This window comes from Sapajus apella, unplaced genomic scaffold (genome assembly GCF_009761245.1).
Source record: "Sapajus apella isolate SASKATOON/1434 unplaced genomic scaffold, GSC_monkey_1.0 scaffold84, whole genome shotgun sequence".
Taxonomy (NCBI): Eukaryota; Metazoa; Chordata; class Mammalia; order Primates; family Cebidae; genus Sapajus; species Sapajus apella.
Genome location: NW_022437024.1, coordinates 1827282 through 1840775, shown reverse-complemented (window position 1 = coordinate 1840775; position 13494 = coordinate 1827282). Strand labels below are relative to the sequence as shown.

At 43.2% G+C, this 13494-nt stretch overlaps 1 pseudogene; it reads left to right on the top strand.

The window, feature by feature from the left end:
* Positions 1–835: 835 nt before the first annotated feature.
* Positions 836–5000, top strand: LOC116533818 (annotated as a pseudogene).
* Positions 5001–13494: the final 8494 nt, after the last annotated feature.

Below are 13494 nucleotides of genomic sequence, written 5' to 3'. Positions count from 1 at the left end.
TTTGGCTTGTGGCAGAACGGGAAGTGAGAAATATATAAAATATGAGAGGGATTTGATGAGAAAGAGGTTCTCCATTGGTAGCATGGAGGGAGTGGCCTCAGGAGAGCAGTTTCCAGAAGGCAGGAGTGACCAGGAGTCAACAATCAGCAAAAAATCAGAAATCGCAGTCCTACGACCACAAGGAACTAAACTCTGCTAACCTGAATGAGCTTGGAAGTAGATTCTTCTTAGAGCCTCCAAACTACAGCCTAGCTCTGCCAACACCTTGATTTCAGCCCTGTGAGACCCTGAGCAGAGAACCCAGCATGAGACCACCCAGACTGCATATCTCCGAGATCATAATAAATAGGTGTTGTTTTAGCCATGATGTTTATGGTAATTTGTTACACAGAAATAAAAAAGTTAATATAACAAGTGACTCTGACCCTTCTGCCATTCTACCTTTGCTGGGCATGTTGGATCTGGAGCTGGTTTAAGGGCTAGTATCTCAAAAGAGGAAATCCAGCTGTGATGGTTAATCTTTTGTGTCAACTTGACTGGGCTAAGGGATGCGCAGGTAGCTGATAAAACATTATTTCTTGGTGTGGCTGTGACGGTGTTTCCAAAAGAGATTAGCATTCAAATCAATGTGCTTAGTAAAGAGATCATCCTCACCAATGTAGGTGGGCCTCATTCAATCCATTGCAGACTCGAATAGAACTAAAAGGAAGAGGAAGGGCAAATTCGTTCTCTGCTTGAGCTGGGTTATCCATCTTTCTCCTGACCTTGGAAACCAGAACTCCTGATTCTCAAGCCTTTGGGTTTGGACCAGAGGCACCATCTTTCCTGGGCCTCCAACTTGCAGATGGCATGTCAGGGAGCTTCTTAACCTCCATAACCATGTGAGCCAATCCTTTATTATTTGTATGCTATGGCATATTCATTATATTCTATCTATATCATTTCCTATTGGTTCTGTTTCTCTAGAGAACTCTAATACATCAGTATAATGGAAAGATTTCTAAATTCAAAAGCCAGGAGGCTGGGTTCTTGTTCCCACCGTGCCATTTACCCTCTGTGTGGCCCTGATGAAGACATTTCATGCTCCACTGTTCACTTGCCTCTGAAATGAAGAACTGGTCTAGATCAGTTGTTCTCTGACCTGCTTCAAGGGACTCAGGGGCTGTGGAGGTGAGTGGGAAACAGGCCAGGTTCCAGGCCCACACTTCAAAGAGACAAGCTCTGATTTGGACTGTTTCGCACACAGGGTTTCTGAGTAAGATTTCATTAGAAGCATTTCTGTTGCCAAATGAAATTTGAAAACCACTGAGCTGGGTGATTATTAGGACTCCTTCCAGCTCTCACATTCTTCCAGCATGAAGAACAAGTTCAGCAGTGCAGCAGCTAGAGCTATGGAAGAGGGGGTATGAATGTGAGCTTGGGTTAGCGGACATGGTAGCCAAATCAGAGATTCCTTTCTCATTCAAGCCATCTATTGCTACCTCTTTTTTCTGGAGGTCTAAACATCTGGGAGATAAAGGTTTAAACCAAACAAACTTCAGTTTAAATAATGACTCCACATTCATATCCTGACATTGAATAAAAAATCTCTTAAATTTCCAGAGCTGCAGGTTCCTAGCCTATACAATGATGACATCACCTAGTGTGCCCAGTTGTATGTATTAGTCAACATGGTCTAAACTGTGCCAATGGGAAGACCCAAAATGCAATGGCTTGAGAAGAGTAGAAGTTTTTTTCTTTTTCATGTAAATAGTCTAGAAGAGGCCAGGTGGTGAGCTTTCTATACCAAGTATTCTTCAGCGGACTCAGGCAGAAGTTGGTTCTATCATCCTCAGTACGTTGCTCTCAAGGTTACTGTGAGGTTGGAATTCCAGCCAATTAGGAAGGTGAGGTGGAGGTGGGGTGCTGTGAGGAGCCTATGAGCCAAGTTTCGCCATCAGGTCTGGAAGTGGTTCACATCAATTCTACTCACATCCTACTGGAGAGAGCTTAGCCATACAACCACACTGAGTTCCGAAAGGAGCCAGAAACGAGTCCTTGGCTGGATAATTCTCTCCCAGCTAAAATTCTATTACCTTGGGTGTGCCGAAAAGTCCGCAGTGGTTTCCACCATATTATACACAGAAAAACGCTTAACACCTAGAAGCCTGGGGCTCAGCATCTCCACATAGGCCCTGCTCTGCTAATTAAGTGTGTTTCCATGTAGATATATGTGGAGGTGGCCAGCAATATTCCATATCCTCATTTCAGGATTTTCACGGCTGCTCTCAATCTACTTCCCCTAAATGACTCTGGCTACACCTCCCTTTCCTAGAGTGAATATATCCATCAGCTGATGCCCTTCTCCGGCCTCAATCTCTCCTGGTTTGGAGACTGTGGCCATCCCTGGCCTCTCTGGAATCTGGCCATTTGAATCCTGTCAGTCCTGTTCTCCATCACCAAAGGACTCCAGGGAAACTGTGCCAAGCAGGCTGTCAGCCACAGGCAAGCTTATGAAAAAGACGTGCCAACTGCAGCCACAGAAAGTCCATTCCCTTGAATAACTTTGTTAATATTTGAAAATCAGTTCCCTTGCTCCTCATCATGCTACTGGGTATTTGGATATAAGAGCAAGGACAAGGGCAATAGCGAATTAAAATCGTGTTCTACTCATATAAACTGCACAGATATGGAAGGGTAAGTCCTATTACCTACAATGCTGGGATTTGTAGAGACTCTCACTTTCATTGGACAAGAGTTGCCTTAGGGATAGTAAAAAAATAAAATGCTGGGAATTGTTTTCATCAAGCAACTACTGATAGTGCACATTTAAATCAAAATTCTTCTAATCCCTAGCCCAGCAAACAGATACTGTGATCTTAGTTCTGCCCCTCTGGCTTCAGATTTTACCCTACAGGATGTGCCCAATTCTGAGAAGACAAGAAGCTTCCAGCTTCCCCATGGTCGCAATTTGGCTGTAGAACTGGCATGAAAGCATGCCACCGTGTCAGCACCTGGGCCACCAGATGAATAACCTATGAACAATAGCTTTGGGATAAAATATGAAGGGGTTGTTTTCCTTCAGTCTCCCCCTAAACTCCTCAAAACCTGCTACAAGGAAAGATTTGTAGACTTGAAAGAGTCAACGACTGATTAGACCTACATGATTGCTCTCACAGTGTCTGATATTTTAACAAATTATCTTATAAAGAGGTAGAAATAATCAATGGGAAAACTTCTGTCATGGGTGAGATATTTAGAGAAAGATGTCATTTCAGCCTCCCCCAACACACAGGCACACACACACACACAGCCTGTATCACACAATGGAGGTCATGACCTGCTCTATCTAGGCTCAGGACTGGCTCCATGGGACCGATGGATGGGACAAGTCATCCTGCTGCAGTCGGGTAGCAGGGAACACCAAGGAGACTAAGATGACAGAGACAAAATAACCAGAGAAAAGGTATAGGAGCCTGGGGCGGGGGGCAGTGAGATTTGATGAAGCTCTCTGTTGCCAGTAGGGGAGAGTTGGAAGCCACCGATATAGTTACAGCCCCTTGTTTTCCAGATGAGGAAACCGAGGTGCTGTGATGTAAAGAGCCCCCAGTAGTGATCCTTGTAGCCAGTGACCTATGTCAGCTGGGCTCTTACTTTCACGTGAGAAGTGCTACCTTCAAATGTCTGCGTTCCGCTGACCTTCTTTTAATAATAACAACTGAAGAAAACACCATGAAAAGCTCATGCCTCCTTAGTGCCATTTTCATATTGATTTTCCATCTTTCTCCGTGCAATCAAAGGGCAACATTTTCTCTGTATCTTCCCACTCTTGCCTGATGCAAATAAAATGTGCTGCTGTTGCCCTTTTCTCCTTTTCCCTTTAGTATTCTTGATTTTCCCCTGGATACTCAAGTAACGCCCAGGTCTCGGGAAAGTATAATCTCTTGCTTATCTCTAGCAACGGCTATGGGAATGAGGAATCATTCCCTGGAAGAGTCAGAGCGCTCTCAGACACATTCTGCTTGGTTGCATGAGCTCCTCCCTCGGGAATCCGCTAAGACTAGAGGAAACAATTGCTGAAAGGATTCAGGGACTGAAGACTGGACAGAGGACTTTAATTGAGAAAAAGAAGCAGAACATTAAGGAAGATGTGAGGCATCGCGGCCAGCAGATGACATGTGACAGGTATAAGCTACATGGATCACACTAAATTTCTGTCATTTATATAGATAAAAAAGAATTTCCAAAGAGCTCCTCTATAATTCAGCACTAGCCAGCTTTAAATCACTACCTTTTTTTTTTAACCTCTCCAAGAGTTTTATCTAGCTAGCTTCATTCTCAGAGTGGGCAACTCAGGTGAGGATTCTCAATCCTGTTCTGCAGCTGAGGAACTCATGCTCTAAAGGGCTACGAGTTCATTCTCCTGCATCCAAGCACCTTGCTTTTGCAAATCTTGTGCTCACTTCACCTACCTGTTTCGATTTTTCTGGGATGATGACAAGTTAGACGTGCAGACTCCTCAGGCTCATTCGCAATCTGCATACACACTACAGGCCATGCAAATTTAAGAAAAGGCTAAAAGGTGCCCATTTGCGCCCAACATGTCTGATAATGCCCCGGTAAAGCGGAACATTAGTTTCCACAGCCTCGTCGCTCTATAGGTTTCCTTGGAATTGCAAAGGCATAGGACTCTGCCACTTATTTATTTCTGTAAGGCAATCAGGATATAGAGGAGCAGACTGCAAGGAGAAAGGAATTTTAAACACCAGGGAAAGCTGCCCTAAATGTGCTTGGATAAAGAGAGGAGAGTGCTGAAGGCGAACAGCTGTGCCCTCTATGACTTTTTGCTGAGGAAGGGGATTTAAGCCAAAAGAACACACGTATATGTAGATTTCTTAAAGTTCTCACTGTATTTATGTAGCCTTGAGAGATGAGGAATTGTGAAGTAGATGCTGGCTTAAACAAAGGATAAATGCTTGAGGTGATGGGTACCCCATTTACCCTAATGTGATTATTACACATAGCATTCCTGTATCAAAATATCCCGTATAACCCATAAATATATACACCTCCTATGGATCCAAAACAACTAAAAATTTTTTTTAAATGGGCATTTTCCCAAAAGGACATTGTGTCAGTTTATCTTTCCCCTTAGGAAAAGAGAAACAGAAATCATATTAATGCTGCTTTTAAGACTCAGAGAATGAGTGTGTTTTGACTTAAAATATAGCAAGAATAAGAGGCAGTTCTGGCAAGGGTGAGCCATATAAATAAAAAGAAAAATCTTTTTATTTCCTCTATTAGTTAAATACTGTTTTCTTAGATAAGTAATTGGGTCAATACTAATAATGAGACTCTGACCTTAAACTCTGATCTTAAGATTAAAAAAAAAAAAAAAAAAAGTAAAAAGACTCTTTTCTGTTGAGAACCTCTGCTCCTGATTAGTTTGGGGGAAAAGACACTGGACTGGAAACCACCTTCAGAAAGCTGCACTCCTTCACGGAGTTAGGATACCACACAACACATCTTTGTTCTGTTGCTCCTTTCAGGATCAACTCAACTCTCATCATTTTCCCTACAAAACAAAAACTGAGACTCTACCTTTCTTAGAACTCCTGGATTGTAAATATGCTTTAATAGTGGAACCAGACATGGGAGATTAGGAGGTAGGTGGGTGATTATTGCTGTTTTTCCTTATATTTCCAACACCCAAGTGATTAGGCTGCTTTCCCTCTTTTGCTCTGAGGTTTCAAATAACATTGGTGGGCTAGAGAGGATTTTGATGAACAGGTTCTTAATTTCTGAGGCTAATCCTAAAGCCACCTGCACCTGTGTGAAGACACCCGCATGGATTTCCACCTCCCCTCCTACCCTCTGGCCTCACAAGCTCCCTGGGCTCTTCCGGTGGGGGAGAGAGAGAGAGAGTTTCTTCAGGTTCCTGGTCAGGATCTCTGAAGACAATTTCTTAGGCATGAATAAGTCTCAGACATTTGCTAAAAAGCAGCATCATCCAAAGCCTTCATTTGGACCACAGGAAAATGATGCTCCACCTCAGATTCAAACACAGTTTTATCTCACACTGCAAGCTCCCTGGCATGGCCAAAGTCATCGGTGCCCTTCTTGGTGGTTTCCAACATCAAGGACATACTTTTTCCTCCTCCCAGCTCTCTCCCTCAGCCAGGTTCTGCCTTAGAATGAATTGTCCTAGCAGAACTCCCTCTTAAGCTTGGCTTCTGGGGCAGAAACCCTAATTTCTGAAAGGGTGTGGGGACTGTCAGAGCAGGAACTGGACTCAAGCTCCCAATTAAGGAGCAGACATGGTACTCTGCCTGCACCAGCTATCCCCAGATTCCCTCAGCTCCAGGGCTCTCTTCCAGCATCTAGACGCAGCTGCTCTCATTCCAGGTTTGTGTCCTGTTTGATGCAAAATCTTTATTCTTTCCTCTTTCCTGTCACATATTCTGTGTGACAAAGCAACAGGCTGGAAATTGAGTTCTGAGTTTTATACCCAGCTCTGCCATAAATGTGCTGTGACCTTGAACAAGTCACATGACCTATCTGGACCTGGACTCTCTCATCTATAAAATGAGGAAGCTGAACTATACCACTTTAAAAGTGTTGCCAGCCTTAATTTTTTTAGAATACCAGCTGCTTCCTCCTCTGGTTTCTCATGGCACATTGTTCATTCTTCTCTGGAGACATCATATTTCATTAGAGTATCTCTCCTTACAAATGTATTTCCCCACTAGATTGGCCCCTCAAGAACAAGGATTGTCTTTTACTTACATCTGTTATCTCTGTACCTGGGGAGGAGGGAGAAAAGGAGAGCAGGAAAGGGAATGGTATCGAATCAACATTTGCTGAGCTTCTATTATAAGAAATTGTCTATGCTACACGTTGTTCATAAAGTATGTACAACTCAGTATAAACATTATCATCTGGAATAAACCTAAATGTTCATCAGCAGATGAATGGATAAAGAAAATGTGGTATATATACAAAATATAATACTATACAACAATTAAAAAAATAAAAGAATGAAATCTTGTCATTCACAGCAGCATGGATGAGCCTGGAGGACATTACATCAAGTGAAAAAAGTCAGAAACAGAAACACAAATGCCACATGTCCTCACTCATATATGGGAGATTTTAAAAAGTTACTCTCATAGTACTAGAGAGTAAAATAGAGGCTACCAGAGGCTGGGAAGGGTAGAGGGAAACGGGGCATAGGGAAAAGAGGGTTAATGAATATGAATTACAGCTAGATGGGAAGAGTAAATTCCAGTGTTCTACAGCAGGATAGGTGACTATAGGTAATGATAATTTATTGTCTACTTATTGTATATGATTATATATTTTCAAATATTGTATGTTTTCAAAGAGGATTCTGAATGTTCCCAACACAACAAAATAATAAATATTTGAGGGATGTATATGCTAAGGACCTTGATTTGATCATTACACACTGAATACATGTATTAAAATATTCCTCTGTACCACATAAATATGTTGGATTATTTTGTGTCAATGAAAATAAAAAAATCATAATCTCATATCTGTGGGTGAAGCAACTGAGAAATTAATGTAGCCAGGTCACACAGCTGTATCAGAAATAAAATCCAGGTTTGCCCGGCTTTGCCTACTGTCCCAAGGACCCAGCCTGGAGCAATAGGGCTCTGCCAAAATTCTCCAGATATCTAGTAGGTGCTGAATAGATGCTCATTAAATGGATGTGACATGTATTCTTTTGATTGGCTTTTGGTCAGACTAGGATGTGTCTTTGATCCTTATTTACACTGAGATGGGAGGGGAGCAGAACTGGCGCAGGAGATGAGAGCCCCAAATATAATTTTATTTCAAGGACTTCAGATTTCTTTAATTAAGAAGGGACAGGGCAGAGCTCTTACTGGGTATTAAGAAATAATGATGAAATATTATCAAGGTAACTCAAGGTCTCAGGTGCTTCACCCTGAAGAATAAGCTAAAGCCCTAATTTGCATCATCACTCAACCTACAAGTTCAGAGAGGACACAATTGTTTTCACAGCCCCTGAAGGTCACATTATTCTTTCTTGCTCTAATGCCCCTCATAATTATATACAGGCGAGCAGGCAGAGAAATCTATATTAAAGCCTCAAAGTGTGAGGGGCTCCCAGCTCCAGAAGCCTGCAAGGTACTTGGCTCGAATACCATGACAAACTCTGTGGGCTCCCATCATGTGGCCTGAAAGGCAGTGATATTGAAATGGATTGCTGTCTTCAGGGCACTCTAGTCTGGTACTAACGCCTGAGAAAGGCTCTTTGCTTCTCATTAATTTATCTTAAGCACAAATAAATTCTAGGAGCCAGCTGAGTTACTATTTGCCTAAGGGAGAAAGGAAAAAGAAAAGAGATCATCTGTTTCTAAGGGTGCCTCAGGATTGTGCCTGGAGCGCTTAACCCATGCAGGGTCCACATAAATCTCACTGGAGTGTCTGATGCTGTTTCAGCAAGGAAGGCAGTCCAGTAGAGGGAAGAAGAAGTTTCATTCCTGTCTAGTGATGAGTTAATGCCCGTTTATAGGCGAAGATTCAAATAAACAGCACACTGCATGTATTTCTTTTTAAATAGAGTATTGCTTTAACAGCTGTTTGGAGGTGGGGATGTTTGATATTCGTTTATGAAACAAACATATCCTAACACTGCAGGGAGGTAGGCTGTTCTATAAGGTGTCCTATCATTCCAAAACGACCATATAGTGGTCCTAAACTCTGACTGGGCTTTTCTGCTTAATCATATGCTGTGGTTTGAATGTATCTCTCCAAAATTTAGGTGTTAAAACTTAATGGTCATTGCGATGGTATTAAGAGAGGTAGGGCCTTTAAGAAGTGATTAGTCTAAGAGGGCTTCTCCCTGGTGAATGGGATTAAAGTTCTTTTAAAAGGGGTTTCATGCATCATTCAGGGAGCTTGCCCTCCTGCTGTGTGGGGACACAGCTTCTCCTTCCAGAGGATGCAACAGCAGGTGCCATCTTGGAAACAGAGATCAGGGACTCACCTGCCAGCGCCTTGACTTTAGACTCCCAGCCTCCAGAGTGTGAAGAATCAATTTTTGTTCTTCATAAATTACCCAGTCTTGGGTAATTTTGTTACAACAGCACAAAATTGACTAAAACACCACATAATGGATTTAGGACATTCATTCACTCAAAAAATCCTTATTGAGTGCTTGCCATTAGAGAGAGAACAACAGATCAGTTTAGACCCCAGCTTAGCCACTTCTTACCTATACGACTTCGGGCAGCTTGCTTACATTCTCTGTGCTTCATTTACCTTATCTGTGAAATGGAGATAATAATAGTGCTAATGTCAGAGTTGTGAGGATTAAATTAACTAATGTGAAAAGCGCTTAGAGCACCTCTCAGACATAGCGAGTGCTGTGTAAGTGTTACTCCTGCATGCCAAATGCTGGAGCCAAACCTCTCACCCAGGCTATTAACACCCAGAGGATGAAGAGACACTTACTGACTAGAGTGGATTTCTTGTCTGGGTAGAAAGGGCAAGAGACACCTACACAGGCTGCCCGCCCACCTCATGCCCTCGGCTGCCCTTCCACTCCCTGCACCCAGTCCCTGGCAGTGCCAGAGAGGCTACTGCTGAGTGCAAATGGGGCAAAGGTGAAAGGTGGGTCGTGGGGAAGAGCTCACAGTACTCCTAAGGGAAGCGGCGACAAGATAGTGGCGAGATGGAGGCCGACTCGCTCTGCTTGTCACAGAGGGCTGGGCCACTGCCTTTCTAACGTGACCATCCACACTCAACTCTCACCTTCTCCACGGCTTGCGCCCCTTCAGGCCTGAGGCTCACACAGACCATAGTGTCTCAGGGAGCAGAATCCTGGCTGTCCTGGAGTCCTGTCTTCTTGGAAGGAGCAGGCCTGATCACCGGAGCGCAGTGTAAAGATGCCTGCCAGGGAACAGGATTCCATGGCAGGCACTCATCCCAGCAGCTTCAGGCTCTCGGTTGTCACTGTGTTTACACCTGTGACAGATGACATGGCCAGTCACTCCGTAGTGTCTGAAGAAACCTCTGCAGAGGAGTAGGATGCAGCTAACAAGCACAGGGAGCCTGCACCCCCCTAATGTGGCCAAAGAAGTGCCAAGACTCTCCGTGAGAAAGATTTCCAGAAGCTGTTGTGTCAATAACAAAGTCTCAACAAAACAAACAACAACCAAAAAAAAAAAAAAATCACGAAGTCACCAATACTAAAGATTATTCTTGAGTCTGATTTGAAAACTAGGATCAAATTCTGCAGAGGCATTCAAGCTGCAGGAAACCACCCTAATAGCCAGATCTAGAGGTCCTCCCATCATGCCGGGGGAAATGCTCTATTCACCATTCCTCAGCTTCTGGTTCTGGCTTCAGAGTTCTCTCTATATTGGAGTGGTTTTAAAGCTAGAAGGGCCTTTATCTACTTTTTTTTTTTTTTTTTGAGACGGAGTCTTGCTGTGTCACCCAGGCTGGAGTGCCGTGGCTCAACCTCGGCTCATGGCAACCTCCGCCTCCCGGGTTCAAGCAACTCTCCTGCCTCAGCCTTCCGAGTAGCTGGGATTACAGGTGCCCGACACCGTGCCCGGCTAATTTTTGTATTTTTAGTAGAGGTGGGGTTTCACCATCGTGGCCAGGCTGGTCTCAAACTCTTGACCTTGTGATCTAACCACCTCAGCCTCCCAAAGTGCTGGGATTACAGGTGTGAGCCACCACTCCTGGCCTACTTATTCTTATTCACAGCTCTGAATGTGGAAGTCAAGAGGGGAAAGTGACATGTCCTAAGTCAGAGTGGAGTCAACGAGAAAACAAGACAAAAAGCGACTGAGCCCCTAGTATATACTGGGTAGTGGCGAGCCACTGGGGTTAGGGAAACAGAGTTCCTTTTTCAAGGAGCTCAATCTAGCAAGGGAGACAGACTCTTTGCAGACAAGACCAGTCTGGAGGCCAGTCCTTGATTGCTCTGAACCCTCTGCTTAAGAGTTCTAAATGAAATGAGCGGGTCTCCCCATCAGGATCTAGGTGAACTTCTGAAAAAAGCACAAAATGGCAAGCCTCCTGAGCTTCCCCAAGTGACTGATCCAAGGCACATCCCACAGGCTTCACAGCACAGTGGAGAAGAGCCACACCAGGAGCATGTGATGGGGCCTCGCTGGAGCCCACAGAGGAGGAGCCTGCTGCCTGGACCTCGGCCAGAGACTTCACAAGGTCTGCAAATACTTGAACTGTGTGTGTCAGACCCATGACTGCTACAAAATGTCCCAAGACCTGGCCCAGGAATTAAAGAAAGAGACTTCCAGTCTTCAGAGGGAAATCCTCTTCCATGAGAAAATGGCTCAGGTGGGCTGGATGGCTGCTTGCTGTGTCCACTGAGAGGGTGCTCCAGGCACTCCAGAAAGAATGACTACAACAGGCAAAAGCCAGCTGATGGTGAGGCCAAGTTCCAGCCTTTCCTGAGGGGCATTTCGGCTCCTGAGGCTCTGCCCTCATCCCACAGGGCCCCAGAAGTATCAGGGGACCATGGGCCACGTGGATCCCCAGGAGAGAGGAAGGTTGTGACCTGAGGGCTTGAGTCCAGAAAACAACCCGACAGATTGTCTTCCCTGTAGCTGGGTTCTGAATGCCCAGAGATTCAGCAGAACATCAGCCGATGCTGCTCGTTTTAAAGCACTTTTGATTGATCTCTTGTAAGTTGAGCTACTGTTCATTAGTTGATGCTGAAATTTCTCTTATTGAAGTATGATAGATAGCATTAGGATTGTAAGGTGCTATGTTTCAAAGAAAGACGGTTCGACATAAAAAAAGAAAAATATATCTTACACATTAAATCTTTGATTTAGGGACATTATTACTTGGGGCCAAGTAAAGGGAAAAAGAATGCTTAAGTTGATTTAAACAGAGAACTTTTGGGTTTCCACAGGATAATGGCAGTTGCCTGAATCTAAATTTCTCATACACCCTCTAAAACCAAACAGACAAATGGAACAAACACAACTAAAACCTGTGCCCTCAGTAGCATAACCAGGAGACAGATTATAGTATATTGAATGATTACGTTAATGTTCAGCAACTATTCACTCTCTCCTTCCCACCTAAGAATCACAAACACCACCTCTGAAATTAAGAGTGGGGATGTGAATTGCTTTGACCAGCGGCATATTGAGAACTGATGCAGGAAAAACTTGAAATGTGCCTGCGTGGCTGAGCATGTTCTTTTGTCCTCGTGTACTTTGCATTGAAAAGAGTAGGGTATGCCCCTTTTAGCAGCTGGTTCATAAAGGATAAAAGACATTTGAAGAGGACCTGAACATAACCTGAACTCATAAGCAAACCTTCTAAGCTAGATGAGCTAAACCCCAGTCAACGTCCAAAAGCATGAGTGAAAGATGCATGTTTATTGTTTCATGCACCTGAGTTTTAGGATTGTTTTGTAGCAATAGCTGACAGAGACAGAAATTAGTACCAGAAGTAAGATGCTGCTACAATTAAAACTGAAACTATTTGGTATTGATTAGGGGACTGAGAAGTTGGCGATGAGGAGACTGTCATATAAGAATGAAAAATAACAATCTCTCTTATGCAGTGCCAAATTGGGAAAATATGACCTGCGATATCTTAGAAGTCAAAATATTTACCTAATAAAGATGAGTGTTGGTTGAGGATGTTTTGAGGCAAAACATTGAAAGTGTAAGCTGATTGCTAGTAACTGCATTTGATAAGGTCCTACATGAGAGAGAGTCAATCAGAAAAATACTAACTGGTTTGCAGGCAATATTTAAAGGAAGATTACAGACTTGGAAAATAAAAGTGCTAATTACTAAATCAAAGGTGTTCCCATTATGACACAGCCTCAGAGAAAAGGCCAAACCCAGGGTGCTTCTAATAAAACACGACCCCAGGATAAAGATCAAATAAATGATGTGGCTATAATACTTGCTTATACCTCTAAAGAGATGAAGGTAACCGTCTGCAGACCTTTTCAACCAAATAAAGGTACAACTAGAAAGTTTGAGCATGATTCCATAAAAGCATATTTTGTCCAAATTTGCTGCAATTTAAGTCTAGAAAGAGACAGGCATGTATCAAAAAAATATGTGTGTGTGACTTTTGGCACTGGCGTCAATAGAAATCAAATAAAAAACCAAGAAGGAATTTTCAGAAGGTAGAGCTAAAAATAGTGAGGAATGATGGACTTAGGAGTACTTCTACAGAGATCACCAGAGCCTAATGAAGAAACATTTTTACCACCAATGTAGTGGAATCTGATATTTGCCCACCAGGATTTCATAATGTCAAAGGACCAGTGTCTATGTGCTATGTGATGGCAGTTCTTGCCTTTTTAAAATTAGAATATTTATTGAAGGTAACCTGTTTCTCTTCCACCGTTATATATTTGGATATGTGTGGAGTGGCGGTAGATAACAACTTGCCTTCACGGTTTAAAAGCTTCTGTATCAAGAGGAGTCACGTATTTGATGTAGATCATAAGAT